The 27,024-nt window shown below is 43.0% G+C and overlaps 1 protein-coding gene across 1 annotated transcript in view; it reads left to right on the top strand.

Moving 5' to 3' along the window:
- Efl1 (elongation factor like GTPase 1) overlaps nucleotides 1–27,024 on the top strand; it is a 121,171-nt gene that overhangs the window by 50,646 nt on the left and 43,501 nt on the right. The gene's annotated exons all lie outside the window — the stretch shown is intronic.

Below are 27,024 nucleotides of genomic sequence, written 5' to 3'. Positions count from 1 at the left end.
TTCCCCTCACCCCACCCCAATTGCTTCTTACTATTGAGAATTGGTTCTCTAATAGTAATTGATAGATATTACTTTCCTTGTAAATGCTGTACCTTTTCCCTTGCTTGATTCCTGCTCCTTGTGGGGAATCCATTGAGGTGCTTAGTGCTGCTCTTGAGACAAGTTCTTCATCAGAACGGGGACATGGAATGCTGTGTCCCATTGTGCACTTGAATTCTGAGCTATAGGATCATTGTCAGCTGTAGAGCTGTTCATTCAATAACTGCTAAGATAAGAAAATCTCATTAAATGAAAAATATTGGTCTAGCATAGCTACTGGTTTGCCTGAATTTTTGGGGCCCTAATCCAAGAAATTTGCCAAAACATTTTGTCATGCTCCTGCTGAGATGTATTTTCTTTTTTTAAGCTCATAATTTTTTTGATTTGGAATTAGTAGAATTCCTACCTTTTCCCTATTCCCTATTTTGTTTCTGTTTCTTTGGAAAATGCCACTGAACTTTTGACTTAGCTGACGATTGATCTAGCTTTGTGAGTGGCCATAGCCAACTTCATCAGAACTTGAGAAGTATGGGAACACCCTGCCTCTACTCCTAAGCCCTCCTTGGGGGGCTATGGTGGGAACTCCCTTTGTGTCTTAAATGGCCCTGTAACCTAGAGGAGCTCAGCATATGTCCAGGGAAAGGAAGCCATGCTGTGGTTTTAAATGCATCTGCAGTTTAGTTTGTGCATTTGCTTGGTGTCGATGGTGTATGTTCCACGGTGTCTGCTGAGGGAGCTCAGAGCGTGGGGGTAGAGTTGTAGGACGAGGGCTGATACCACCCTTGGCCTTGGTGGGCACGCAGGCTTGATAGGTGAGTGACTTGTTACACTTTGAATATAAATCATCTCAGCAGGCTCACTTGTTAGGTGTTTTCTCCTGTTGGTAGTGCTATGTGAGTAGACACTTGAAGAGAGACTCTGGGTCACCAGGATGTGTCTGTCTTTAAAGGCTCTATCTTGCTGTCCCACCTTTATCCCTTCTTCGTACCATGAGGTGAGCAGCCCCCTGTCTCTGCCCCCACTCTCCTATTCTGCTTCCCCATGGGCCTAAAATCAAGGCTGCCAACACGTGCAGGATGCAGCCTCTAGCACTGTGCTTAAATATGTCATTCCTCTCCGTGAGTATGTCCCAGCATGCCTTCCTTAGAACGTGCCTTCCATAGCCTTGAGCTTCATGCCACCACCCCTGTGTGTTAGGAGTGAATCGTAGTGAATCGTGGCCTGTATTCTAAGAAGAACTATTATCTATTTAAAAGCAAGAAACAATAAAACCTCACTTTTAATGAGGGGCCTCTCTAGGTAGGTAGGAAAACTACCACACTCTTTTTCACAGATAACGTCTTGTTTCCTTTTGCATTTTGTACACATCACAAATTAAGATAGAGATAGTCATTGTGATGAGAGAATGCCTGTGAGCACCTTTTGACTTTCTTCGCTTAGAGAAAAAGGCATACAAACCTTTTCAATAAGAAAATGGTGGCCAGTGATGCGGCTGATGGCCATCTGCTTTCCATCAGAAGCCGTGTAGCAGTGAGTTCGGTACAGACCAAAAGTGTTTTGTTGGAAGAGGAAATGAAAACATTATATAGCATTCTTGAACAATCAGTAGTAGGTAGTCAGACTCTACAGCAAAGTTTTTTTATTAGAACACTTGAAAATGCAGATTTCACATTTGAACTCAGCTGTAACTCACTTCAAAACTTGTATGTGCTGATAAATATGGAAAACATTTTTGTAGTCTGGAAATAGTTGATTTCAAGTTTAGAGTCACTTAATTCCAACCTGATGTTTGTATAGTTGATATAGATGAGACCAAAAAGAACTGTGTGGAGCACACAATAGTCTTTTATTCAACTCCCCACTGAAAATACCTCTAAAAATAAATGTTTGCTACAGGCTTGCACTAAAATATGAGGGGAAATTGAATTAGAATTCCAAATCCTTGGCCTTTTCATATACTCTCGTAGATCGCTTCCATATGGTTGATCCTTTAAAAGTTCAGGGACACATTCTGAAAGGAAACATGATATTCCTCTCTTCACAACATAAGGAAAATAATAAATATTAATTAGCCATTTTCTGAACAGATTTAGTTCTGCCACGGTTGGTTGCTGGGCCAGTAGGCCAGTGGCAGTGATGGTATGAATTGAATAGGTGGGGTATGGTGTGTGTGTGTGTGTGTGTGTGTGTGTGTGTGTGTGTGTGTGGAGTGTGGGGGGGGCACACATGTGTGCACTCACGTGTACATATGTGTGTGTGGTGGGGGAGTAGGGAGTAGACATTCTATTTATGTAAAATAACCTAGAAAGAAGAATCATTGGAAGGATTTTACCAGCAAGTTTGGCTTGATTTGTTTCAAAGGAAATCTCAGGAGTATGTGGTTGTAGTCTTTAGGTCTTGGTGTTACTCATATAATACTTTAAATTTATTTCTTGAGAATTTTTTACAGTCTATATTATTGTCAGCATTTCTGAATGGAGAGAGTTTATTGTGATCAACAAAAGGTTAATAGCTTTAGTAGTCTCTTACATTTAGTAGCAAAGCCTGACTTTCATAATTTTCCATGTATAGATGATAATGATGTACACATTTTCCTTTTATATAATGGTTACATCTTATTTCTTTGTTTTCTTTTGCTGATAAGACTAACAGGTAATACTGGCTGTTGCTGCTATTCCTTGCGGTAAGGGTGATGTGCCTAGTGTTTCAGCGCCACCTTTGATTCAGTGACTCCAGGAATGATCCAGAATTGTACTGATAAATCCTCAGACTCTGAAGAGAGAGTATTAGAGGCTTCCTGTTGGAACTAATGTCATGAATTATATTTAATTTTCTTAATTGTATTAAGTTGCCTTTGTAATCTTAGAGAAAAGTTTCAGCCATTGATCCCTATATATTCTTTTAATAGAATGTTCAATTTAACATTAGTGTTTTATCCAGACTTCCATCATATAATGAGGACAGCAGACCAGTGTTTCCATGAAAATACCAAATAGGAAACCTGTCTTCTTCCTGTTCAGAACTACACTGTCTGGTTGGTGGCCACTAAATATATCCAGGCATTTATGTTTACATAGTTTGAAACCAAATGGCAGTAAGATTGACTTCATCAGCTGTCCTGGCTGTATTTCCAGTGTTCTGTAGCCAGTTGTAGAAGTGAAGCTGAGTGTGTGTGTAACGTGAGCTCTCTTACTGGAAGAGCCGCTGTGCCTGGTGCATCATGCCTGCCTGTGGGGGTCTGGGGCATCAGCTGTGTATCCTCCGTCCCGATTCCACATGTGCCTTCCTACCTGAGTGCTTGATTACAAAACTGCCTTTACATTTTTAATGTTATATATGGTTAATATTTAATAATTAACCATATTTAATATTTAAAATTATTTAACATTTTACAAAACAACTTTCCTAACTAGAGATATAAGTAGACTACCTGCTTACTTGCGTACAAACCCCCAGGCTAGAGAAAGCCCAGTGCCATAATACATTAAAAATAATTTAACAGTGTGGCACAAGCTCCACATGTAAATTTGAAAAATCAGGTAAGCTAAGCAAAAGTCACCTCCTGGTGTGTGTGGAACAGATACTGGCGTTAGAGCAGATGTAGGAAAGAAATGAAAGTCACAGAGCTTTCCCTTCATGTTCTGGGAAACAGTTCACATGCCATAAGGCTCTTCTGATTCTTAACATTTGTGATACTGACTCCCATGAAACCACTTGTCCCTGGCTGGTTATCAGCTTTGTGATGAAGTAGTGCCACCCACTGTGGTCCCTCTGCGTTGTTCTTCCTGGTCTTTCTATCAGCGCTCCTGCCACCATAGATAATAAGACATTATCCAGGTCATAGAGGTCCGGTAATGTTGGCCATGATAGTGACATTAATGACTAATGTCTACCAGGACTTACTGTGTTCTAAAAACTGCTAAGTACTTGTTGGTTGATGTCCTATTTACCTCTTGCCAGTAAGGGAGGACTGTTTCACAGACAGGGAGGGAATTGAAGCTTAGAATCACTAAGAAACGAACTCCCTGATCTGTACTACAGTGGCGCACACTGTGAAAGCTGGTATTAAGTTTAGCTGCTGCTTTTATCTGTGGCTGCTTATCCTTATGCTATCCCTCAGGTTTTCCTCCTTTGCGTCTACTCAGTCTTACTGAATAATCATTTTTGACATTGCATTTTATCATCTGCCTTTAAAGAATAAGTCTTCATATTAATCTAATTATTTTTATTTGATCCTCCTGTTAATTGTCCTTCCTTCTCCATTCCTCCCTTCCTCCCTTCCTTCTTTCCTTTTATTTCTAGGAATTGTTTCATTTATTGTATTGAAACTAAAGCATGTATGGCCTGAATCTTAATATGACTTTAACTAAGTGCCTGTAATTTTATATGTAGCTTTTAATCATTTTCTTTTGAGTCAGGTTTTCACCCTGAGGCTGTGTAGACCAGGTTGGCCTTTAACTCACAGAGCTCTGCCTGCCTCTGCCTCTCAAGTTTCGAGACTAAAGCAGTAGCAGCTCATCTTATCTTATCATCATGTTGTTGTATGTGCCCTCATTCAGCAGTGCGCAGACATCGGACTGCAGTTGTAGGTGGCACTGTAACATGTTCATCTCTTCAGCCCTGGAAACCACTAAGCAGGTTCCAGGAAGGGGACATCTCCTTCTCTGTCACCTCAGCTTTGATTGTTGTTGTATGTTTGATACAGTTCTTATCGTGTAGACTAGGTTGTGTCTCTTGGTTCTCAGTCACTGACTGAAGTACTTGGCTGTGAACATGCATCTTATTGAAAGTTAGATCGGCACTGCTTCCTAATCTAAAAGTTGCCCCTCTAGACACTATATGAGAACAGAAAGACATTTAGGTATTCCTAAAGAGTATGTATTCCTTTCTCATTCATTTTTGTATTTTAAGCATATCACTCTGTGTAGCCCAGTCTGGCCTGAAGCTTACGAGCCTCCTGCATTAGCTGCTCATTGCTGGGATTACAGGTATGTACAGGTACAGGATTACACTACCACAGCCAGCTTCCTCTCGGACTCTTTCTTGAATGACGTTCCAAGAGCAGAGGGCAGATCCTGAGGGAGGATAAAACAGATATTCAAAGTTAAAGGAGCAAGGCAGGTTAATGTATCAAAGATCGTGAGTCGACGGGAGGGATCCTGGGGGAGGGCTGTAGAAGGGGAAGATGCAAGAGTCAGGGAGAATGCAAGGGACCAGTGATGGGAAGTGTGTTGATGTCTCACACCCATGCAGAAGGCAGGACCATATTGTGAGAGGAAAGAAGGGAGAGTGTGACATTTTGAATCATAGTAAATGGAAGGAGAAATACCAGCAAGCCCTTGCCAGCAGATCGTTACACTATGCTTACACTAAGCTGGATCCACACTAGGCTCCCAGAAGAAGCAGAGCTGTGACGCCCAGCAAGCATCGTACAGACATGGGAATAGAAGATCAGCCTGAACATAGCGGAAGTCAGGGTGGACTGGGGCTGTTACTAGACGACTGGAAGCTTCCTAGGAGTAAACTGGGAGGCAGTGCTACTGACACCTTCTAGGCTGGGGTGGGCTCCCATGCCACTGAACAGCCTCCTGCAAACTCAGCCTGTATGTAGGCTTCGTGTAGTTTCTTGAGCTACAACTATAATTTTGGCCCATGTGTATTGGATGTAGTGGTTAAACAGTGAGTCTTTGTACTCAGAATGTGAACACAGTGAGTAGACTTCAAGTCTGTTCCAGTCCAAGGACTTGTTAGAGGCACACTTGAGAGATCAATAATTTACTAGTTGACATAATTGCTGGGACAGCACTGACCAGGCTATGGAGTCCAGAGCCTGGAATTTAGCTAAATTAACAGGCTACCAATAAGTCAGTGTCAGCACTGAGGAAGCAGGAGAGGAATAGCAACGGACCCGGCAAATGCCAGTTCAGGAGGCAGCTGGCGAGACGCTTGGGCTTGGTTCTTAGTATTTATAGCTCATTTCAAAATGGGGAAATAATTTGACATTTGTAAATAAATGGCTTACAAATATTGATGAGATACCATTGATAGTTCATACCATATAATCTTTAGATAAAAACAGATCTTTCAGGCTGGTGGGATGGCTCAACAGTTAAGAGCTCTTCCAGAGGTCATGAGTTCAAATCCCAGCAACCACATGGTGGCTCACAACCATCCATAATGAGAAACAACAACAAAAAAAAACCTATGGGCCATAACAAGCTGGGACTGGAGCAAGAGGGAGAAAGGGAAGGGGGAAAAGGGGGAGGGGGATCAGCTTTCAAAACAAAACAACAACAATAACAACAACAAAAACCAAATCTTTCAGCAATTCCAAATGTATAAATTGATGCATTCATTTGAAGAACAGTTTGACATTATCTTAAGGATTTTAAAGGTAATTTTTACAGGAAGGTGTAAATCTGTTAAGGTTCTTTTGTTTTTGTTTTTAATGCTTTCTGAGATAGAGGTATTTCTTTAAGACCCTGAGGCTAGCTTGTAGAAAGAAGACTTTTGAGTAATCACAGGAAGGATAAGTTTCGAGTGGTGGCAGTTTTTTGTTTGGTTTTGTTTTGTTTTGTTGAAAACTTTACACAGCTTAATCTTTCCGAAAAGACAAGAGTGTGTGACTTAGAAGAACTCCATGTTAGATGAAGAAGCATGATTCAATTATAATCTAAATTGTGAATATATATGGCAAACAAGTATATATGTAACAACCCAGAATACATTTTAAAATCACAATAGAGTGCACCTTTATACTCATTAGAAAGGCAAAAATATTACAACTGGTAACAGCTTGTGTTATATTTGTGGAACTAGCTATATGCTTTGAAGGATGCATGATACCCAGATACTGCAGTTTTGACTCAAGAGAGAAGGTTTAGTAGTCTCTTAAACAAGGAGCACAGACAAGAATGTGGCTAGTGCTCGTGCTCATGAGACAACAGCAAATTAAATGCTCATCAATGCAAACTATATTGCTATGAATGGAATGTGCATATGAGTAAAAATGAATGATATTACCAATTTTGGACAATCTTGCAAATGAATTGAAAACAAGCAGATTGCGGAATTTCTATGTAAAAGTTAAAAGCATGTAAATATTACAGATTATTTAGAAACAGATGTATCCAAAGTTTAAAAAAAAAAAAAAAAAAGGACACTAAGTTCACGATCATTAACTTGAGAGAGATGGACGTGCCATGGATGCGGGCAGTGGCCCGGCCCGCTGCTCTGGGCGGAGGGCTTATGTCCTTCCTTTCCGTTTTTGTTTTTTTTTTTAACCTTTTATTTAGATACCATTTGTTTCCTATGTGCAAATACGTGTATGTGTGTATATACACATGCACACACACACACCCATTCATGCACATACACATGCGTGCACACACACATAAGTTCATAGGTAATAGTGGTTAGTGTGGTTTCTTTATCTTGATGATTCTCTCTTGTTCAATTTATTCCATAGAGCTGAGTGGAGAAATGTAAAGTCTGTGATTTAGAAATGGAATGTTCTGGGTTAAAATTCCAGTTTAGCATCTGTGGCTAAAGTAGTTGAATAACGAGTTTAGTGACCGGGCAGGTGTTTACTGATCCCTCGCTGTGTCGGCTGTGGGAGGAGGCTCAAGCAAGGCTGCTGCTGTGAGGCCCAGTGGGATGTCCAGCCTCATTCTGTTTCACAAGTACCAAAACATGAGATGTTCATGAGGTCTCCTGGCCATGACCACTTATTTTCAAAAGAACTATTATTATTGGTTAGTAGGCTCCCCAAAATCATACCTACAAAGTAAAAATCACAAAGTATAAAGTATGATTTGCCAACTGTAAATATTAAAAGATTTTTACAGTTCAGAAAAATAGATGCATTAAATCGATACACTTAATGTATCTGTTTAAACACTTCAAGTAGGCCATTCACAAGCATTCTCAGGACAAGTACTCTGTTCTAGGGAAGTCAGTTAGAAAGCTGTTCTGCAGCAGAGAAAGAAGTCAGGTATGCTCGCTGTACCCAGTCCTCTGATGCTCTCTCTCAGTTGTAGTCAGTTCTGGTTACAAAGACCCTGACCCTCTGGGATCATCTTAGAGAAAGCTCGAGATTGCAGCAAGAACCCCTTATTTGAGAGACAGAGCCTAAGGAACCTCGCAGTTCCTGGAAGGGGCGCTGGAGTCAGAGCCCAGGTTTGGGCAGAGCTTAACTGTGGAAGCAGTGCCTTGGCTTGGTGTGTTGGCAGAGACAGAGACCCATAGCTTATATACAACAGAGAAGAGGAGGCAGACAGCAGCCCTGTGGACCTAGCGCGCTGGTTCCGAGTTTTCCTAATGCTACAGCCCTTTAATACAGTTCGTCACACTGTGGTGACCCCCAACCATAAAATTACTTTCATTGCTACTTTGTAACCATTTTTGCTACTGTTATGAATTGTTATGTAAATGTCTGTGTTTTCAGATGGCGACCCCTATGACAGAGTTGTTCACCCCCAAAAGGGCCACAACCCATAGGTTGAGAACACTCCCCTGGAGTGTTCTGTGAACAACCACATACCTGGTCAGCAAACTGTAGTCTAAGTTGGGACACATTTAAAATAAAGGTTTGAGTCATAAACTTGTTAACTACAATTACATGAACCAGCATATACTTCTAAAATGACATTCTGAAGAAAAATCGTCTTCATAAATACAAAGACCACAAAATTTCAGTGCGATTTCTTAAAAGGAACTCTTATTGATTAATGTTTGAAAGCTGACAGCAGCACAGGGCATTAGAATCTCTACCTCCAGGATTATATTAAGAGCAGTAGTAAGAAGCACACAGTTCTTCTGTAGAAGAAAACACTGTGTTCTTTTAAAAGTAACTTCCCCTTTCCCAGTTTTATGTACGGGAACAGATCCTTCTGTTTATCCTTGACTAGGACAGGCAATCTCCTTTGTAGGTGAGCAGGAAGGCTATGGCTTCCTACTAAATCTTGTGTGCTAGATCGGAGAAGGGTGGCTAACGGCAGGCTTCTTAGGGACTAGGCCTTGTAAGGTTCAATGCCTAATTGCGCTGTATACTTCATGTGTATTATTGATTGGATGAGTTCATTGATAAGATGACTGAGCTTAGGCGGCAGGAAGCGTGAGCAGCCAGAAGCTACTTAGTAGCATTCTTCTGCTTTTTCAAATTTCAGTGTTCCTAGGCTCATAGGGAACACAGAAGGTATGATGGCTTAGCTCTGCATTAGAAAGATACTAAACTGAGCTGTGAGGTTGCTTACTGCACAGCATGAGGACCAGAGTGGGAACCCCAGAAGCTGCATATAAGCCAGGTGGGTGGTACAGTCCACCTGTAGTCCCTGCACTTCAGAGGCACAGACTGGGACCCCCAAAGCCAGCTGGCTAGCTATACTAGATTGCTTCAGTAAATAAAAGACCAGTTCTGATTTCTGATGTCCATATATCTGTACACATACATACATGTGACCTACACACATGGGAGCACATCCATGCACACCACACACAAACACATAAAGATATAAAGTAAATCTTAAAGAAAAATGAATTCCTGATGTCCTGGTTAGTTTCTGGTCAGTCTGACAGAAGCTAGAGTTATCTGGAAACCTCAGTTGAGAACATGCCCCATCAGCCTGGCCTCCAGGCATGTCTACTGGGTATTTTCTTATTTAATGATTGATGTCGGAGGATCCAGGTCACTACAGTGACCACCCCCGGGCTGGTGGTCCCAGGTGTTGAAAGAAAGCAGGCTGAGCAAGCCGTGGGAGCAAGGCACTAAGCCAGGAAACGACGCCGGGTCTCCTAGAGCTGGAGTAAAGGACAGCGGTGCACACATGATGGGGCTGGAGCCATGCTCTGGAGGCCGGCAGACCACCACCGGAGCCATGCTCTGGAGGCCGGTAGACCACCACCGGAGCCATGCTCTGGAGGCCGATAGACCACCACCGGAGCCATGCTCTGGAGGCCGATAGACCACCACCGGAGCCATGCTCTGGAGGCCGGCAGACCACCACCGGAGCCATGCTCTGGAGGCCGGCAGACCACCACCGGAGCCATGCTCTGGAGGCCGGCAGACCACCACCGGAGCCATGCTCTGGAGGCCGGTAGACCCACCACCGGAGCCATGCTCTGTTGACCACCAAGGCATACCTTTTGAATCTGGTTTATCTCAGCTGGTTGTTGTTTGGGGGCTACACTCTTACAGTCATCCTTGTATGTGAGTGAGCTTGAAATCCATTTTGTCTTGTCTAGTTTATGTCTGTCATGTTAAGGCATTTTGTTTTGTTTGCAGAACAGAGTCACAATCACATTCTTCTATGAAGCTCAGTAGTATATAAGAATCTAGAGAGGTCAAGTCTTGAGAAGTGATTACTGCATGTGCTGTCAGCATAATGGACAATCCTTAGACTCTTATATGTGCATAAGCACAAAATCTATATACGAGATAATAATTTTTATGAATGAGGTTATCATCTGGTTTGGTGAGATTCAGAGTCTTTACGTTACTGCAGCATTTCTAGTGAACACAGGTGTGTGGCTTAAGCCTGCCAGTGTTGTTCTGACCTCCTAACTTCATTATTACCAGGTCAGTAATTTTAAACAGGCAGTGTGGCCTGGGGTTAGTCTTGGGGATGAAGCCTTTCCCATTTACATGCAAGGCTTCTAGGCCAGCTGTCTCAACTTGAGCCACCCAGCAACAGTCAGCAGTCTAAACTCCTTTCAAGGGTCTCTTCCCTGAGAGGTGATTTCTTCCCTGTCTTACTGCTGGTTATTTGTGAAGCCCAGGGCCTCTTTTTTTTTTTTAACTTCTAGAGAGCCACCTGCTGTGTTTGTGGCATGAATTAATTCTGAAGCACCTGGGTGGCCTTTAATGTCGTTCCATTTTTCAGACTCTGGTATTTGCATGAGACCTTTTGGTGTATTGACACAGCCTTTCCCTAATCCCTACCTTTCTATAGACTTGAGATTTGACACAGAGAGCCTTGGAAGGAGGTAAGATATAAACCCTCTTTTTTGGGGTGGGCGAATGTGTGCACACATGTGGGTTGTGATCCAGTGCACGTATGCACAGACCAGAGGCTAGTGTGTGCCCTGGTCTTTTATTCTCTCCTTACTTATGCCTGACGCTGATTCTCTCATAGAACCTGGGGTTGGACTGGTAGCCAGCAAACCTCAGCAATTCCCCTGTCTCCACCCCACCCAGTGCTGGTTACAGGTGCATGTGCCAACCTCTATGTGGATTTTTAGGTTTTGAACTCAGATCCATAGGTTTGTATATACCTACTGACATCTCCTCGGTCTTAGACCATTCTTGACATTTAGTTACTTAAAAAAAAAAAATCCTCTTTTTCAGGTTAATTCTGAAAACACAAGCTTTTGTGACTTACTTTTCTAACCTCATCATCTGCTCATATACATTCATTTTATGCTCACCATACTGTCTGGGTCTATACTGCTCACTAGAGTACATTTTCCACCGTGTGTGTAATCTTCCAAATTATCTGTAGATCATCCCTACTTCTGAGCCAACCTCAGCAGCCAATGGGGTAACTGAAGGCCGATGAGAGAACACTGCAGCTTATCCCAGCTGGGGCCTTCAGCAGGAGGGGTAAGTTGGGGAGCCCAGGTGTCCAGATTCGGGGCATCTGTACTTAGAACTCTCCCGGCCTGAATTAGTTGGGGTTCTCTGGAAGCCTCCCACCTTTCCCTGCATTCCTAGATGGGCTGTTCTATTATCTGGTTTCTCTGGTTTTGTACTTTCTGTGCAGTGTACCCTGTATGTGTGGACTTCTTAGGTTAGTGTCACAGAGAGACATTTGACAGACAGGAACCACTGTATCTGGAGCTTTAAGAAGGCAGTTCTTTTCCTGATTGGGTACATAAAAACTAGTCGTTTGTGGCTCTGCCTCCAGAGAGATCCAAAACCGCTGTCCCAGCCTGATTCTTCTCCAACACCCCCAGCAGTAGTCCCATTACAGTGACCCTGACTGGGGCCAAAAAAAAAAAAAAAAAAAAAAATCAAGGTCTGTGCTCCCAGACCTGCCCAGTAAGGTACAGCTGCACCAAGATAAACACAAGGGGGCAGCCTTCTCCAAATTTTCATCAAACCAGAAAAGAACAAAGAACTTGGTTGGGAGGAGTATGTGCTCTGCAGGTCCTCACCAGAGGAAACGTGGCCCCTGTTTGCAAGTGTGCTGCGCTATTCTGAAGGGCATTAAGTGCTGATACAGTCGAGCTTTACCAGACACTCCAGAATTCCTCAATGTCGTTTTTTATAAACACTTCCCTCACCTAACCCACAGCAGTACATAGAAAACAAACATTTTATTACTAGAGGCATAGATGACAGTCAAAGAATAAAATTAAATTTTAAAAAGAGGGAAAAAAAACTGACTGTGTCATGTAAAAAAGCTGAGACTAGCGTAGCTTGCTGTCTGAATCCGAAGAAGGATTTCAAAGCAACCACTTAAATCTCTCTGGTGCCATCCATCCCTCTGCCCCATTCCTGCCCCTGAAGGAATAGTTTTAGTGGTTTGTTCTCTTTCCCTTTGGTTTCCTCTTCATCGACAAAAATGAATTATGAATTACTCCCTCAGTTGTTTCTGGTAGGAAAAGGCTTTGTAAAATGCCTGCTGCTCAGGGGGTCAAATGTAACATATTGCTAATTCCCGGTCTCCTGTGCAATTGGGAGCCCAGTGTCACTGGGTTTGTTTTGTGCTTTCCGGATAACTGTCTGTTAGTGTGCAGGAGGCAAGGACGTAATCACAGTGGTGACCCACACTTCAGAGGATCTGGGTCTGTTGATTCTAGTGCAGAGATGAGGTCAAAGTCGTTCTCCTCCGCTGCTGTATCTAAAACCACTTCATTATTTGACTCGGTAATGGCTGGAAGAAATCAGATATGCCTTGAAAATCAAAGGTAAATTCGCTACTCCCTAGGGGTAGGCTGGGGTGGAAACAGGAATCATTCCTTTTAGGTCTCCACAACAGCAACATTAATTGGTTTATTGCATGATTTTTTTTTCAAAGGCATAAGCCTTGAATTTTTTCAAAAATAACTGCTAACTTTTCAGTAGTGACTTATATAATTTCATATTTACATGTCTTTTGTTAACTGATAATAGAATTGTACTTCAGCCCTATCTCTTACCACATCTAACCAGCATTTGTTTAGTACTTTGTGTTGGGTATTCGGGAGCAACTCTTGTTTCGTTTTCTTAAGCTTCACAGTAAACTTCAGTGATGATGCATTAATTATTTGCAAAGAAAACATGGATAAAAAGGTTTGCTTTCCCAGCACTGTTTTGTCCATTCTTTATTAGCTACCTACAAGGAGGCAGTACTGAAGTTCATGCAGGCAGCGAGCCTGGATGTGTGTTTGTGTATGCTGCTAGCATGTGTGTTTTATAGACACTGAACTTACACACATGCACAAACACACATACACAATTTGACTAGGCACAAGGTGTTCCAGCACTGTCCCAGCCTTAAACATCGTGGTTTGCAAGTAGTGTGACTTGGACTTCCTAAGTTCTTTCAAAATTCCTCTTTAAAGAAACTGTTTTCTAGCTTTTAGTTTGGTATTCTAAAGCCACATTTGTGTATAATTTTGATACATCTCCAGGTTTGTTTTTGGGTGACAGACTGGAAATACAGCCTTTACACTAAACAGGAGTGTAACTGGCAACCAAGCATGTAAACTTCACTTCGTAATATAAAAGTGTCCTTTAGTACGAACAAGCAGCCAGGCTTGGCGCTCATACCTGTCGTCCCAGCACACAGGAGGCTCAGGCATGAGGCCCGCCTGCCACATGTGTGAGGCCAACTTGGTCATGGCCAACACTGTGGAATCTTATATTTAATAATAATAATAATAATAATAATAATCCAAAAGGTAGAAGGTGATTGTAGTAAATTTAGAAGTAATGTGAAGCTGCAGGTGTGGATTCTGAATTATGTACGAATTATTCTAAGACCCACAGAATCATTGCCAAATTAAAATTTTGACATCTAGCAGATCCATATAGCTCTGTCCTTTACATGTATATAGAAATTTTGTGTGTCTTGGTTTCCATTTTCTTTGTGTGCTTTGTTGATTTTTAGATTCTGAGATCAGGGTGTGGGACTGTGCAGGGGAAGCTGAGTATTTGAACCTACCCAGTCCTTGATTTTAAAGACAAAAACAACAACCAAAGGCCTCATGATGGGATCTTGCTTAGGGTACCTGGCTCAAGCCTGTTGTCCTAGAAAAGTTATTAATAGTGTCCTTTTCACTCTTAAAACTACTGTGTGATCACACTTGTTAAGACTGATATATTTTGGACTTGATTTTTTAAAAAGCAACTTTGTTTTACATTTGCTTCTTATGTATTCTCCAGCACATTTGTGGGGATCAGAGTACAGCTTACTGGAGTCCAATCACTGCCCTCACTGTGGGGGCCCCTGCCCCTGGAACAGGTCATCAGCCCTAGCAACAGTCCCCTTACCAACTGAGCCAGCTCACCCTTACCTCATTTTGATAACTCAAAGCCCATTTTGTCTTGGCTTTTAGAAGGCATTTTGTATTTTTGTATCTATTCATAGCTGTGTTTTATATATTTCAAATCATCCTTTAAATATAAGCCGATATTAAAATGCAGTCCTTTTGTTTCAATTTAAAATGTCGACTTCATAAATTCTTAAGAGACTGACACTTAATTCTTTTTGTCTCTATGCAAAAAGTTACTGATCGAGAACTTATGGAATGGGTCTTAAGAAATATTTTGGCTTCTAAAGATTGAAAATTGTTCTCCTTTATGATCAGTAAAGGAACCTCCCTGGAAGGGACCTGGATTGAGCTTGGGCTGAGGATCCAGTCTGCCCCATGCCGCTGGCTGGGCCTACATGTAGCAAAGGATCCATTCAGCTTGTATGCCTCCCTCGCAACCTCACTTGGGCGTGCTGGGCCCTCAGTTGAAGTTCTGCTCTAAGGCCATACAGCTTCTAAGGGCCAAGCAGAGGAAGGCTGGGCTGGGGATCCCCTGGTCTGGCTTCTGTGGCTGTCAGCTGTGAGGTCCCCGCAGTAGGTCCCAGAGCTGGAAAGAGAAGACCTTGAATTGTGTGGAGGAGGACAAACTAGACTATGGTTTGAGAGATGTGTGAAGAGTTGTTGAAGCTGAAGAGTTTATGAGCTGACTGAGGAGTGTGCATTTCTCAACAAGTTTGTTCTCTTTATTTGAAGCAGTATAATTATAGATAGGCAGGTGTATCCAGTAACCATCAGTCAGGTATGCGCCCAAGGAGGGAAGAATGACCTTTTGTAGAATATGAGTTACAGAATCTGGTCTGTACTCTGATAGGGCATTTGCAGTCCCTGATAAAAAGAAATCTTTTTGCTTGGCCAGAATTTACCCCAGCCAAGTGCCTCTAGGTAGGGGAAATAAGGACAAGTTACCTGTCGCTTAGTATAACAAAGCCTCAGGCTCTCAGCGAGGAATACCAATAGTGAGAAAATGCCATGTGTTTGTGTTCCAAGTATGGGATTGCAGTTGAAATATAGAAGGCAAACTAGATCCAGATATTCTGTAAATTCTAAACCACGAGGACACTGCTTGGCACTACCTGTCATCTGATATCACCCCATAGGTTGGGTCAGGATGTTTTATTATTGGGTTCACTCTGCTTCCTTTGTAGGAGGAAACTATTTGGGGGTCAAATGTCATCCAACCACAACACAATCCCCAGGTATCTTCTCTTTTGCTTCCCTTGAAAAATAGATAATTTGAGAGTCTTGTTTTTAAATTAATATCAATTCTTTGTTGACAGGTTTAGGTAATACACTTTTATTTTTATTTCACTGACAAAATAAATAATTCATGCTTGTCACACAAATCCCAACAGTAAAAATATTAAAATAGGACTGGGATGATGTCTCCTTGGGTCAAATGCTTGCCGTGGACACTTGAGGGCTTGCGTTCAGGCTGAGAGCCCATGTGAAGCTAGGAACAGGACGGTCCCCGGAAACTTGCAGTTCACTTAGTGTAGCACTCCATACACAGTTGCAAACATGAGACCCTCTCAAGCAAGAAGGACTCCAGCATTAGTTCTCTGACCGTGCACTGCGACATGCACATGCCCACACTCAGACACACAAAGATTTTTTTTTTTTAAATCAGAATCATTAAATAAAATTAAGTCTTCTCATGTCTGTAGCTACTTCTCTGGCATAAAGTGAGTAGCCAGCCAGCACGTGCTCCCCATTTGCCTTTGTTGAAAGTGGCGTTTGATGCATCATCTGCTTGGCTCAGCTCAATACATAGGTATTGAGTGCTTGCTCACAGTGTCAGAGGCACGAAGCACTGAGTGCATAATCTCTGCCCTTGGGCAATTTGTCACATTCTGTTCTGACACATACTCAAATTCATTACTCTAGTTAATCCCCTTATCAGTGTGCTAGGGCTTTCCAGTTCATGATGTTACAAAGCCCAAATAAGGTTCTGTTTGTTCAGGCACTGAGATTGATTGCCACCAATTGATATCTAGGAACCTAAGTTAGTCATTTCTCTAAAAGGTTTGTCTGCCTAGGTTTGAATTATTTCACTGGGCTTCATGCATCTTTTAAACACTTGGCTTCTCTTACTGTGTTTGTTTCCTTTATATAACAGCGTACCCAAAGCTCCTTGCCTTAGCAGCCTGGGTTTATAACGGTTGTGATGGGTGGAGACTGTTAGCTCTGTAGCGCTGTAGACCATCTCGACTTGGTTTGAGGTGGGGAGAACACTAGTTCTCATCAGTTGACTTTTTGTACAACCAATACTTCTCTTCCACATTCTTGCCTACATCTGATCGATGAGAATAAACTATAAACTGCATTCAGTTAACACATTAACTGAATTTCTTTTGGTTTGTTGTTGTGACTGTTTTATCAATTAATTGGTTACAGGCAAGAGATCTTCAAGTCAGCCACAAATATAAAGCTCCTCTCTGTTAGAAAGACCACGCACAGCTCTTGAGAAGTTACATTCAGATTTGATCCCATAATTTCCAGCCAGCCCCTAAGAAAGTGAACACAGTGGCCGTGGCAGCACCTGACCAAACCTCGGTTTATCTCGTCAAGTATGGATGGAGCATGGCTTGATGAAAGTCAGCTGGCCTGAGATGATCCCAGGAGGTTGCTCAACTGGGTCTGGATTGAAGTCTGCCTGCTTTCTGTTTTCTTCCAAGCATTAGGAACCATTGAAATGAGCGAGCTTGGGAGATTTCATGTCCAAATCCATCTTTTAATTCCCCCACCTTATGTTTTCATAGGGTTGTATGCTTTTCAAAATGCTTTTATCTATAGTATTTGATCTGTCCAGTCTGCTTTTAGCTTCTATATTTCAAAGGCCAGTAATGGTTAGGTTGGAAGTGAGACCTATTAGGATAGTGACTTTGAAATCATTCCCAGGTGTTTTTGACAGGCTGCATCTGAATGTGAAACTTCAAACTTTGTTTCCCATAAAGAAAACCTGCTGCTTGAATCGTTCTAGGAACGAGCAGCCCTCGAGAGCTTGCGGTTTTGTTATTGTCCACCCTTTTCCTCTTCTGTTTTTAGTGGATGGCTGTAACTTACTGCAGTATGGGCGATGTGTAACGTGTGGAGGAGAGCCTGAGCACGTACGTAGCTGAGGAGGAAGGAGGAGCAAAGAAGAACTCAGTTTTCTTTAAGTAGCTGAAGAAAACAAAGTACGGTGGAAAAGCTAGGGAATCAGAGCAAAAGTAATGCTCAGGTGCATGTGTTCAAGAGTAGATATTGAGATCTTACAGTGACCACTCAGAATTTAGTTAGCTTAGTTTTTGTTGCTGGGGACTAAACCTAGAGCTTTATACGTGGTAAATGCATACTCTACTGCTGAGTTATACCCAAGCTTTATCCAGTGTTAAATGGACATAGAAAATATAATAAATACATGTATATACATATATACAATATATTATACATATGTACTATGTATATGTGAGAAAAATGTATGCATACATGTAAAATAGATATGCCTATTGATATTGTCACTTATGTTACTGAAAAGGTGAAAGAAAACATTATTTGGAACAAGAGTAAAACTCTTCTGATTCTGCTCTACAACTCTTTATTATTTATACCATACAATGGTACAATATCATCTGATAAATGGCAAAGAATCTATAAGAAATGTAAAACCTTCCCTCTTTTTTTGGTGGAATATAAAAACTTGCATAGCTGTATAGTGCCAGACACAAACTACTCACCACTCACAAAAGGAGCACAGACAGGTCAGAGTTTTGAAGAGAACCAGCTGCATCAACCAAAGCAAGGAGGCCCACTGGTGTGAACCACACTGGTGTGAAGTGACAGAAAGCTCAGAGAGAGATTATTCAGTGTAGGAGTGTAGGATCCATTAAAATCGCAATGGATAGTTGAGGATCAAGAAGTGAGTCAGCTACTGAGCTGCGACCACTCTCCTCTGCTGGCAGCCTTTATATGATGTGTGAAATAAGACACTTGCACCATGTTCTGAGACCAGCAACAATTGCTGCCTACAAAAAACTTCAAGGGACATGATTGTTCCTATTCAGAGTTCAAGCACTTTAAACAGTAAAGATCAAGAAATTAACCTTCAGGCTGAGATTTTGGAGAAAAGAGACTCAGAATCCACCTTCTGAGATGCTCCCCAGCAGAGATTATAGTCACAGCCTTATAGGACACTTGTCTCACGAAAGATGTGATTCCCACAGGATTATAATGGAGCTGACAAATTGCTCATCCTACAAATGTGGTAGCCCTCGCAAACCAAGAATGACACAGCTCTCACGTGTGTGGTGATGCTAGTGTGAAGCCCAGTGTGCTCCTAGACATACTCTGTTGTCTGTGTCACAAGAGTACTTGAAGAGAAGTGACTGCGGTCCAGCTTACCCAAGTCCTCTACTTGTAATCCTCATGCATGTTAGCATGTGCACCTCCTTAGTTAGAGGTGAGCTATGGAACGCTTTGTGGTGTGGTGACAGTGGGGACTTCGGTGTCCTCAGGACTTTGTCCTCTCAGCCCTGCCAAGAGGTGAGGTCTCTAGGTCTGTGTAAGTTCCCTCCATGGTGGTGGTGACAGAAGGCCCATGAGGGATACTTCTCAGTACACATTACTAAGAAATGATGTGGCTGCCCAGCATCTTGAGGCGTTCAGGAGACCACTGAGACCGCCATGAGACAGGAGGCAAGGACTGTAAAGATTGTAGATCAGAAACGGACGCCAAAATAGGAGCAAACCCAAGCCACAGACTGCAGCCTTCAAACAGTGGAGCCATAAGCCCTGCTCTGGAAAATCTGATTGGCCTGCAGGACAAAGCAGGGAGCTGACAGTTCTCAAGAGCCAGTTGTTAAGGTTCACAAATTTTGCCAACCAGTTGTTAAACTTGGCTATTTAAAAAAAAAAAACCTAAATTATGCACATTTATTTAATTTTTTTCCCCCTGAAACCCAGTCTGTTTCAAGCCCAGGCTGGCCTAAACTTAGAGCAGTGTAACCTTCTCAGCCTCTGAGTGCTGAGATTACTGTAAAATTATATTAAATTCATTAAATTGTATTAAAAACAAAGGCATTAAATGCCTAACTAGATCAGACATAGGTGGCTGCTTCTGACCGTAGCAAAACTCCATGACACTAGAGCACGCAGAATCTGGAAGCAATTTGCTTGAAGAGAACGGGTTTCAGCCCTGGGCGTGTCTGTTCTTCCCTCCTTGCACAGTGAAAGTACATGCCTGCGCTTGCACAGTGCACGTGAGGAGACTGCAGAGGTGGGCTTTCCTAGAGTCAAGTTCTTCATGGCTAAAACGTGTGGCTGTTGTTTCAGTGACCTTTCCCCTGTTGCCTTTTGACCTCTGACCCTTTATTTTTTAGCTGTTAGTTTAAAGTAGGAAGAGGAGTGCCTAGAGGAATTTTTAAATGGGGAAAAAAAGTAGGACTTGAGCATATGGAAGCTTCCTGATCCAGGTGTGCTCCGAAACTGTGAGGAGAGCCTGTACATTGCTACTGAGGAAGACAGAAACTGTTTGGCTGCCCTCCCCTAAAGAAGAAAAACAGTGGAGGCTAAAGTTCCACTACAAAATATACTGGAACTCACACACAGCATGTGTGTTGAAGGTGACTTTTTCTTGAAGACAGCATCTCACTGTGTAGCTCTGATTGATCTGGAACTCACTATATAGACCAGGCTGCACTTGAACTCATCATGCCCAACATGGCCTGTATTGGTTTACTGTTCTTATTTACTGATAAAAAGCTTTTTTTATATATGTGTGTTGAAGATACTCAGTTTTTGTTAAAGTACTTTGAATTACTTTTTCAGTTTTTTACTTACCTTCTTGTGTATTATAGCTTTTGCCAGAGAGGTAAAAAACAAAACAAAACAAAAAAACAACAACAAAAAATGAATGGCTGGGTCTAGAGATAGAGCTATATGATAGACCCCTGTCTAGGATGCAGAGTTTCTGGATATGATCCACAACATAGGAAAGGAGAGAATGAGAGAGGGCGGTGAATAAAGGTAATTTCCCCATTGTTTTAGTTTCATTCTTTTAACAATTTTAAGCAGTCAGGTGGTGATGGCGCATGCCTTTAATCCCAACACTTGGAAGGCAGAGGTAGGTGAATTTATAAGTTTGAGGCCAGCCTGGTCTACAAAGTGAGTTCCAGTACAGCCAGGGCTATACAGAGAAACCCTGTCTAGGAAAAAACCAAAACCAAAAAGGCCAATCACGAAAGAACACACATGGAATGCAGTCACTGATAAGTGAATATTAGCCCAGAAGCTCTGAATACCCAAGACACAATTCACATATCAAATCATTCCCAAGAGGAAGGAAAGACAGGGCCCTGGTCCTGGAAAGGCTTGATGCAGCATTGTAGGGGGAGTACCAGGACAGAGAGGTAGGAGGGGGTTGATTGGGGAACGGGCGGAGGGAAGAGGGCTTATGGGACTTATGGGGAGGGGGAAACCAGGCAACGGAAAATCATTTGGAATGTAAACAAAGAATATAGAAAATAAAAAATGAAAAAAAAAAAGAAATTGAAAAGCTAGTAAATGACATTTATAAAGGTAGGTGATGTCATTGTGTTTTATCTTCTGAAAATATAGGTAGATAAAAATGTAATATTATAGTCTTTAAAATTAAAAAAAAACAATTTTAAGCTTTATAATTTTCGTAATCTCAGTCTCTCTCCTGTTAAGAAGAGAACCGTAGCCCTTATGGTGAACGCCGCAGATGGATTGTCACTGCTTGGTCTGAGTGTTTGCCTTCATTTATAGGATGGGGTCTAGGTTCTGGTATTTTTTGTTTTTTGTTTGTTTGTTTGTTTGTTTGTTTGTTTTAAATGCGTTCTAACCAATGAGAAATGGGGCACATCTTGTGGCATTGCTGTGAACTGTGTCCACCAGGGAAGTTAAGTACCTGCTGTGAGTTCACACACACATACAGCAAGTTCATCAGGACAGAGTCCACCAGAGTGGACATTACAGACCTATTTCATTTGCTTCCTGGTAACCCAGTCTGGGAAAAGAAACTCCTTATTTATTAGTTGAACAATAAACTACTTATTCATTCCATTCTCTAAGCTCTTTTCTCTAAATGTTGAGATAAGAAACTGGCAGACTGTCCCTTTATGAGGACACATGGTTTTGCTATGGATGGTCTAATACCATGCAGCCTATAACCCACTTGACAGCATGGGAGCAGTTCCTCCTTTTATTAACAGTTTCTTTAGCTTCCCCTGAGATTCCAAATGTGAGTTGTAAGGCCAAGGGCAGTGTGCTAGAGCAGTTGAACCTGCTAGAGTTCTGCAGAGTCTGTCTACATTGACTGGGCTAGTCTGCTCCTCCATTTGGGAATGCGATTCTCATCTGCCTCTGGTTCGCCCCTCCAAGAGGGTGCAGCCGGATCATGATTGACAGTGAAGTAGGGAAGAGCTGGGGCCTGCTGAAGAAGACTGGCCACCAGGGTTAATTCTCAACAACCAGGAAAGCAAGTTTGGGGTCACCCCCCTGCTGGGGTTCACCATCCCACCCCCTACCCCCCTACCCGCCCCCCCTTGGGTAAAGTGATGGTCCTGAAGCACATTAGCACTTGTAAGTCACTGAGGGTGATTGCGCACAACAGTCTGGTTTGGTCAGCCTTCGTGATGCTTCTGTGTCTTCCTGGGGGTATCTGAGTACTGTATGCCGATCCTCTGTGTCTTACTGCAAAATCGTCTTTCTGAGATGAGACACTTAGCACTTTTATAATCTTCAAAGGTGATAAAAATACTTCAATAGGAAATAACTATGAACCAGGAACTTTTAACGTAGGCTAACCGAGCAGATACTTTCCTTCCACACTGTTTTAATGTGCTTTCTGTCTCTTCCCACCTCTGAGGAGTACCAGAGGCCCAGGGAAGGTAGCCTGCTGTTGTGGGGACAGGGGCATGGCCAGCCCTGTCAGTGAACGCTTCCTTCACTAATGTTTCCCGTTGCTCAGGTGTTTCGCTGCAGGCCGTACTAGCTGACCTGGCAGGGTCTGCTGGGCGGACTTCCCTGCACTTTGCACTTTTTAGGGACTCCTCTGCTTGCTTTTGTTTCGCTGCTGGCTGCCATAACTCCCCAAGAAATGTAACAGCTGCCAGCTGACCCTGTGGACAAAGCAAGAACACAGGAGCCTATTGTAAACCCAGAACCGTCCTCTAAAGGGCTGACATTCAGCTCTGCAGAGCCACAGAACCTCGGGACACCTTCCCCACACACCCTGGGGCCTTTGCTATTAGTGTCTTTTCTCGGAGGGTATCACCAAGCCTGCACTCAGCTCGCCGCTGCTACTGTGTGGAGCAGGGACACAGGAGCTGGTGACTCTTAGTAACAAAAGCTGCCCTAAGTGGTGTCATGACACCGCCTGCTAAGAAGACAAGTATTTCCCCCAAAATAAGACAGCTTTCGAAAACGGCAAGTGGAAGCTGCCTGCTTTAAGAAAATAAAACAATCACTGCCAAGTCTGTTTTTATCCCTTGTGCATGAGTAGAAACTTTTCCTTCTCCCCACATTTGAGATTCATACTTTTTGGTACTTAATGTATGTCTAAAGGAGTCCCGTCCTAAAATTCCCCGGACAAAGGCCTCTGTTGGTTTTGTTGTTTCCCTTCCCACATAACCTTAGGAATAAGTAACTGTCATGACCTGCTAGCTGGTCCTTTCATCAGAGCCCCTTGTTTTCACTGTACCAGGTAGCTGCTAAAAATGCCAAGATTCCAAGCACTCCGCCTTTGGAGTGCTGGCTGTGGCTTTCTTCCTTGCAGTTACCGTCTGCTGTCGCGTTCACTGGCCAGCTGCTCTAGTGATTAACCCTGACTTCAGACCACATTGGCTTCCCTGTCCTTCAGACCTGTGAAATGCAATGTACAAGCAGCTTGCCATCCCTTTCTGCCGAACTTGTCCTTTCTAATAGAGTAATAACTCAGATTGGGTGAGCGCTGTGGGAACCTCACATTGCTTCAAGAAAGAAAGACTGACTTAGCAGCTGCCTCAGCCTGGGAGCTCACAGCTAACCTGCTGCCAACCACACACCGAAGAGCCCTTTAGACAAACAGCTACCTAGAGATGTACCTGTGATGCAACTGATTTTCTTTTTTAACCCAAACATCCTTTGTTCAGTTTCTACTCGAGGCAAGGAGGGAGTTGGATTTGGGGTGAGGCACAAGAACTGTGGTGTTGTGGAAATAGCTTTTACGTGTTTAAAAGCTAGCTCAATCTAGAGGAGCAGCTGGTGCCATGAGGAGTGTGAGCGGAGTGCCCAGGTGAAAGGGAAGGGCCTGGGTAGGGCCTTCAGGAATTTGTTTGCTTTCTAGCAGACTGTGGCGCAGAAGAGCTGTGGGACACCTAAGGGCTGTGTGTGGGCCGTGGGTTACAATCCCTGCCCTTAGTCGGGGCTGTGCACTGCTAGGACCCTCAGAACACCTGGAGGAATGCCACACTGCATCAGTAGATGGCTGAGAGCCCTCTCTCCTTAGCTTGGCATTCCCGGGATGAGCTGTGCTTTCTCCATTGCCATGAGGTTAGGAGCCTGCTGTATATCGGGCAACTGGTATGTTTTCCTTTTTGTGTCCAAGTATAACCCAGTGAAGTTGTTTTCAGATGTCTCCAAGGCTTTTTAGAAAGTGTTTTCCTGGACTTGTGTGTAAAATGCAGAAATACAGATTAGCTTACTTCGGTTGCTCATTCAGGGGTCATTCCTCACCATCAGTGAAGCTGAGGGCAAAACTATGCAGAGCCTCTGTAGTGTGCACGCAGAATGCGTGGATGGAGGCCTGGCTGGCAGGATTACAGGAGTTTAAAACTTCAGGGAGCTTAGGAAGCTACATTGTCCATTCCATATTCTTTAGCAAGAGCCTACTTTCAGTTTATAAATTTCTCATATGTAAAACCCTTTTACTGAAAATGTAATTGTATGCATGTTTTAAATAGTTTTAATAAAAGAATCTAGCTGATATTCTTTCTGTTCTTTAGTCCCCCTTCCGGAAACTGACTCTTGACTCAGGACCTTGGTGTGCTGAGAGGCACTGCCACTGAGCCCTGGCCACAGCCTATTTTGTTTTTAGTTGCAAGAGCTAAGTTGTCCAGACTGACCTCACACTCATCATGCAGCCTAGGCAGTCCTTAGCTGAGAGCCAGACTGACCAGCTTGCGCTACCAAGCCTGGTTTTAGCCAGTATTCTTGATGATTGAGAAGCTTTGCAAAGATTCCACGTGTTTTTTCTTGCCATGTGAACAGTGATAAGACAAGTGTGTGTGTTTGCATTCAAAGGGAAGGAGGAATTTCGTTGTTGGTGTTTTATTCTCTTGACTTTTAAAATAAAAATATTTGAGAATATTCTATTAGCATTGTCTCATAGAGTCTATCGTCATAGTCAGATTTAACGTCAGCCATGTTGTGGATGACTGAAGTGTAGGCTCTAACAGTTTTCTTTTGTAGACAGATCTATGTGTCGTTTGCATGTTTCCTGTTTCAGTGGTCATCCTCTATGGTGCTGCCTTGTTTGTTTTTCCAGTTTAATGACCATTTTTGCTTCTCTTTAATCAATATTTCATACAAATGAGCGCCATCCAGCAGTATCCACAGTGCTCCATGGGTGCCAAGCAGAGCCATTTGGGGAAGCAAGGAAGAAGAAAGGCTCCAGTTGGAAGTGGAGCTGGGAGTAGTTGACTGAGCAAGTTAGGTCGGGCGGCAAAATGCTGTACGCTACCTGAGGCTCGGCACTGCCATGGAGGCTCCCCGCTGCAGGGGAAGAGCCAGCTGGTGTTGGGGGGCTTCCTTGCCTTGCCTGGAATTTACCTCATCACGGCACGTTGTTCTCGCTTGTCCTTTCAAGGTTCCAGTTCATGTGCACAAAGGTATTTCTAAGCAGGGCACCCAAAACATCTTTCCCTGGCCTTTTGTGTTCTCTGAAGAGGATGCTGAGCGGAGACCTTGGAGACTTTAGGAGTTACTGCTTCAGAATCTCCACATGACGCCCCTGCCCCTATGTGCTGCCTGTGGCCCACTGCCCCTTTGCCCTACCATTCCTGCTCCTTCCTTCCTCTTCTCTGCAGCCGCATTAGGCATTCTCCCTTTCAGAGGCAAGAAAGCACATGAATTCCAGTGACAGGGATGGTGTAGCAATATAATGATTGCCCTGTCCCTAGAAAACATAACCCTCTCACCAGAAGACACTGAGGAAACAGTAGAGGGGGCTAGTTCTGGCCTGGCAGTAAGGAAGTCTCCATAACCATCAGGTGCTGTGTAGTGAGGGCAGCCTGTGTGCACCCTGCTCTCAGATTCCTTCTCTGTGAGATGGTTGTACTCTGAGAACCTGTGGGATTATAGTCTGTGGTCATGCGTTTAACTCGGGCACAGTGTTGCTTTATAAGCTAGCTATAAAAGCTGTTTCCAGAGCTTTAAAAAAAAATCCCTTAACTAAAACAAAGAGTGAGAAATGGTTTTGTTTCCCTGATATAATATTGGATGTGGAAACCTGGCTGCTTCCATAGCTCCCTGGGGGTTTTTCCTACTCTCTGGATACTCGGTAGCATTACTGTAGTGTCCTCTCCTACCTGGGCCAGATGCCATAGGCCATTTTCTTAATGTGAGGAGTGAAGTCCCAGGGCGATTTCAGCATGGGTTGCATTATTTCTGGAGTTGAGAGGAGTAGTGGGGCCAGAGACTTGGTAGAGGGATCTGGGAAGGTAATTCAAAAGCCAGAAAGAAGGAAGGCATACAGGGTAATCCTGTACCTGGGCACTACTCTCAAGAGGGTTTGTTTGTTTGTTTGTTTGTTTGTTTGTTTGTTTGTTTGTCTGTTTGCCTTTTGATCCTATGGATGAACCTGTGGATCCTATGGATGATACAGGAGAAGCAGCTGTAAGAGCTAGCCTCTGGGAGACATTGGATCACAGCAACGTCTGTGCTGTGTGCACAGAGCAAAGCCAGAATCTGGCACAGGAGCCCATCAGCTTATGGGGAACAGCCCTGGGGATTCCCAGGTTAGCTGCTGAACACAGATCTAGATTAGATACTGTGTGAACTTTGGTGGTTGTTAAGCTAATGATAGTGAAATAGGCAGGCTTAGCAGCCTTGAGTAAGTGTCTTTACACCACTATCCCATGCAAATATCTTCTGATACTACCCCAACACTTCTGACTTGTGCTACTTCAGGTTCTCTAGTTTGCGACAGGTTGCACTAGGGACAGTTTACTAATAAATCAGAAATCCTGTAGTTCCAGCAGACACATTCCAGTGCCCCTGATGAAGTGCAGGGGCCTCCCTCCACTGACACTCCCTTCTTAGCAGTCCCCAGATTTGGATCAATTAGAAATGAGCATCCCACCTCTCAGGATGTTGGGTGTCTTTGCCTTGAAAACCACATACATAAGGCTGTCATGGTACATCTTTTATTATTGTTGTTATTATTATTACTTATTTGTTTACTTACTTACCTACTTATTTTGGTTTTTT

This window comes from Apodemus sylvaticus, chromosome 1 (assembly GCF_947179515.1).
Source record: "Apodemus sylvaticus chromosome 1, mApoSyl1.1, whole genome shotgun sequence".
NCBI classification, from domain to species: Eukaryota; Metazoa; Chordata; class Mammalia; order Rodentia; family Muridae; genus Apodemus; species Apodemus sylvaticus.
The sequence above is the reverse complement of the archived record's forward strand: the minus strand, read 5'-3'. Positions and strand labels throughout refer to the sequence as shown.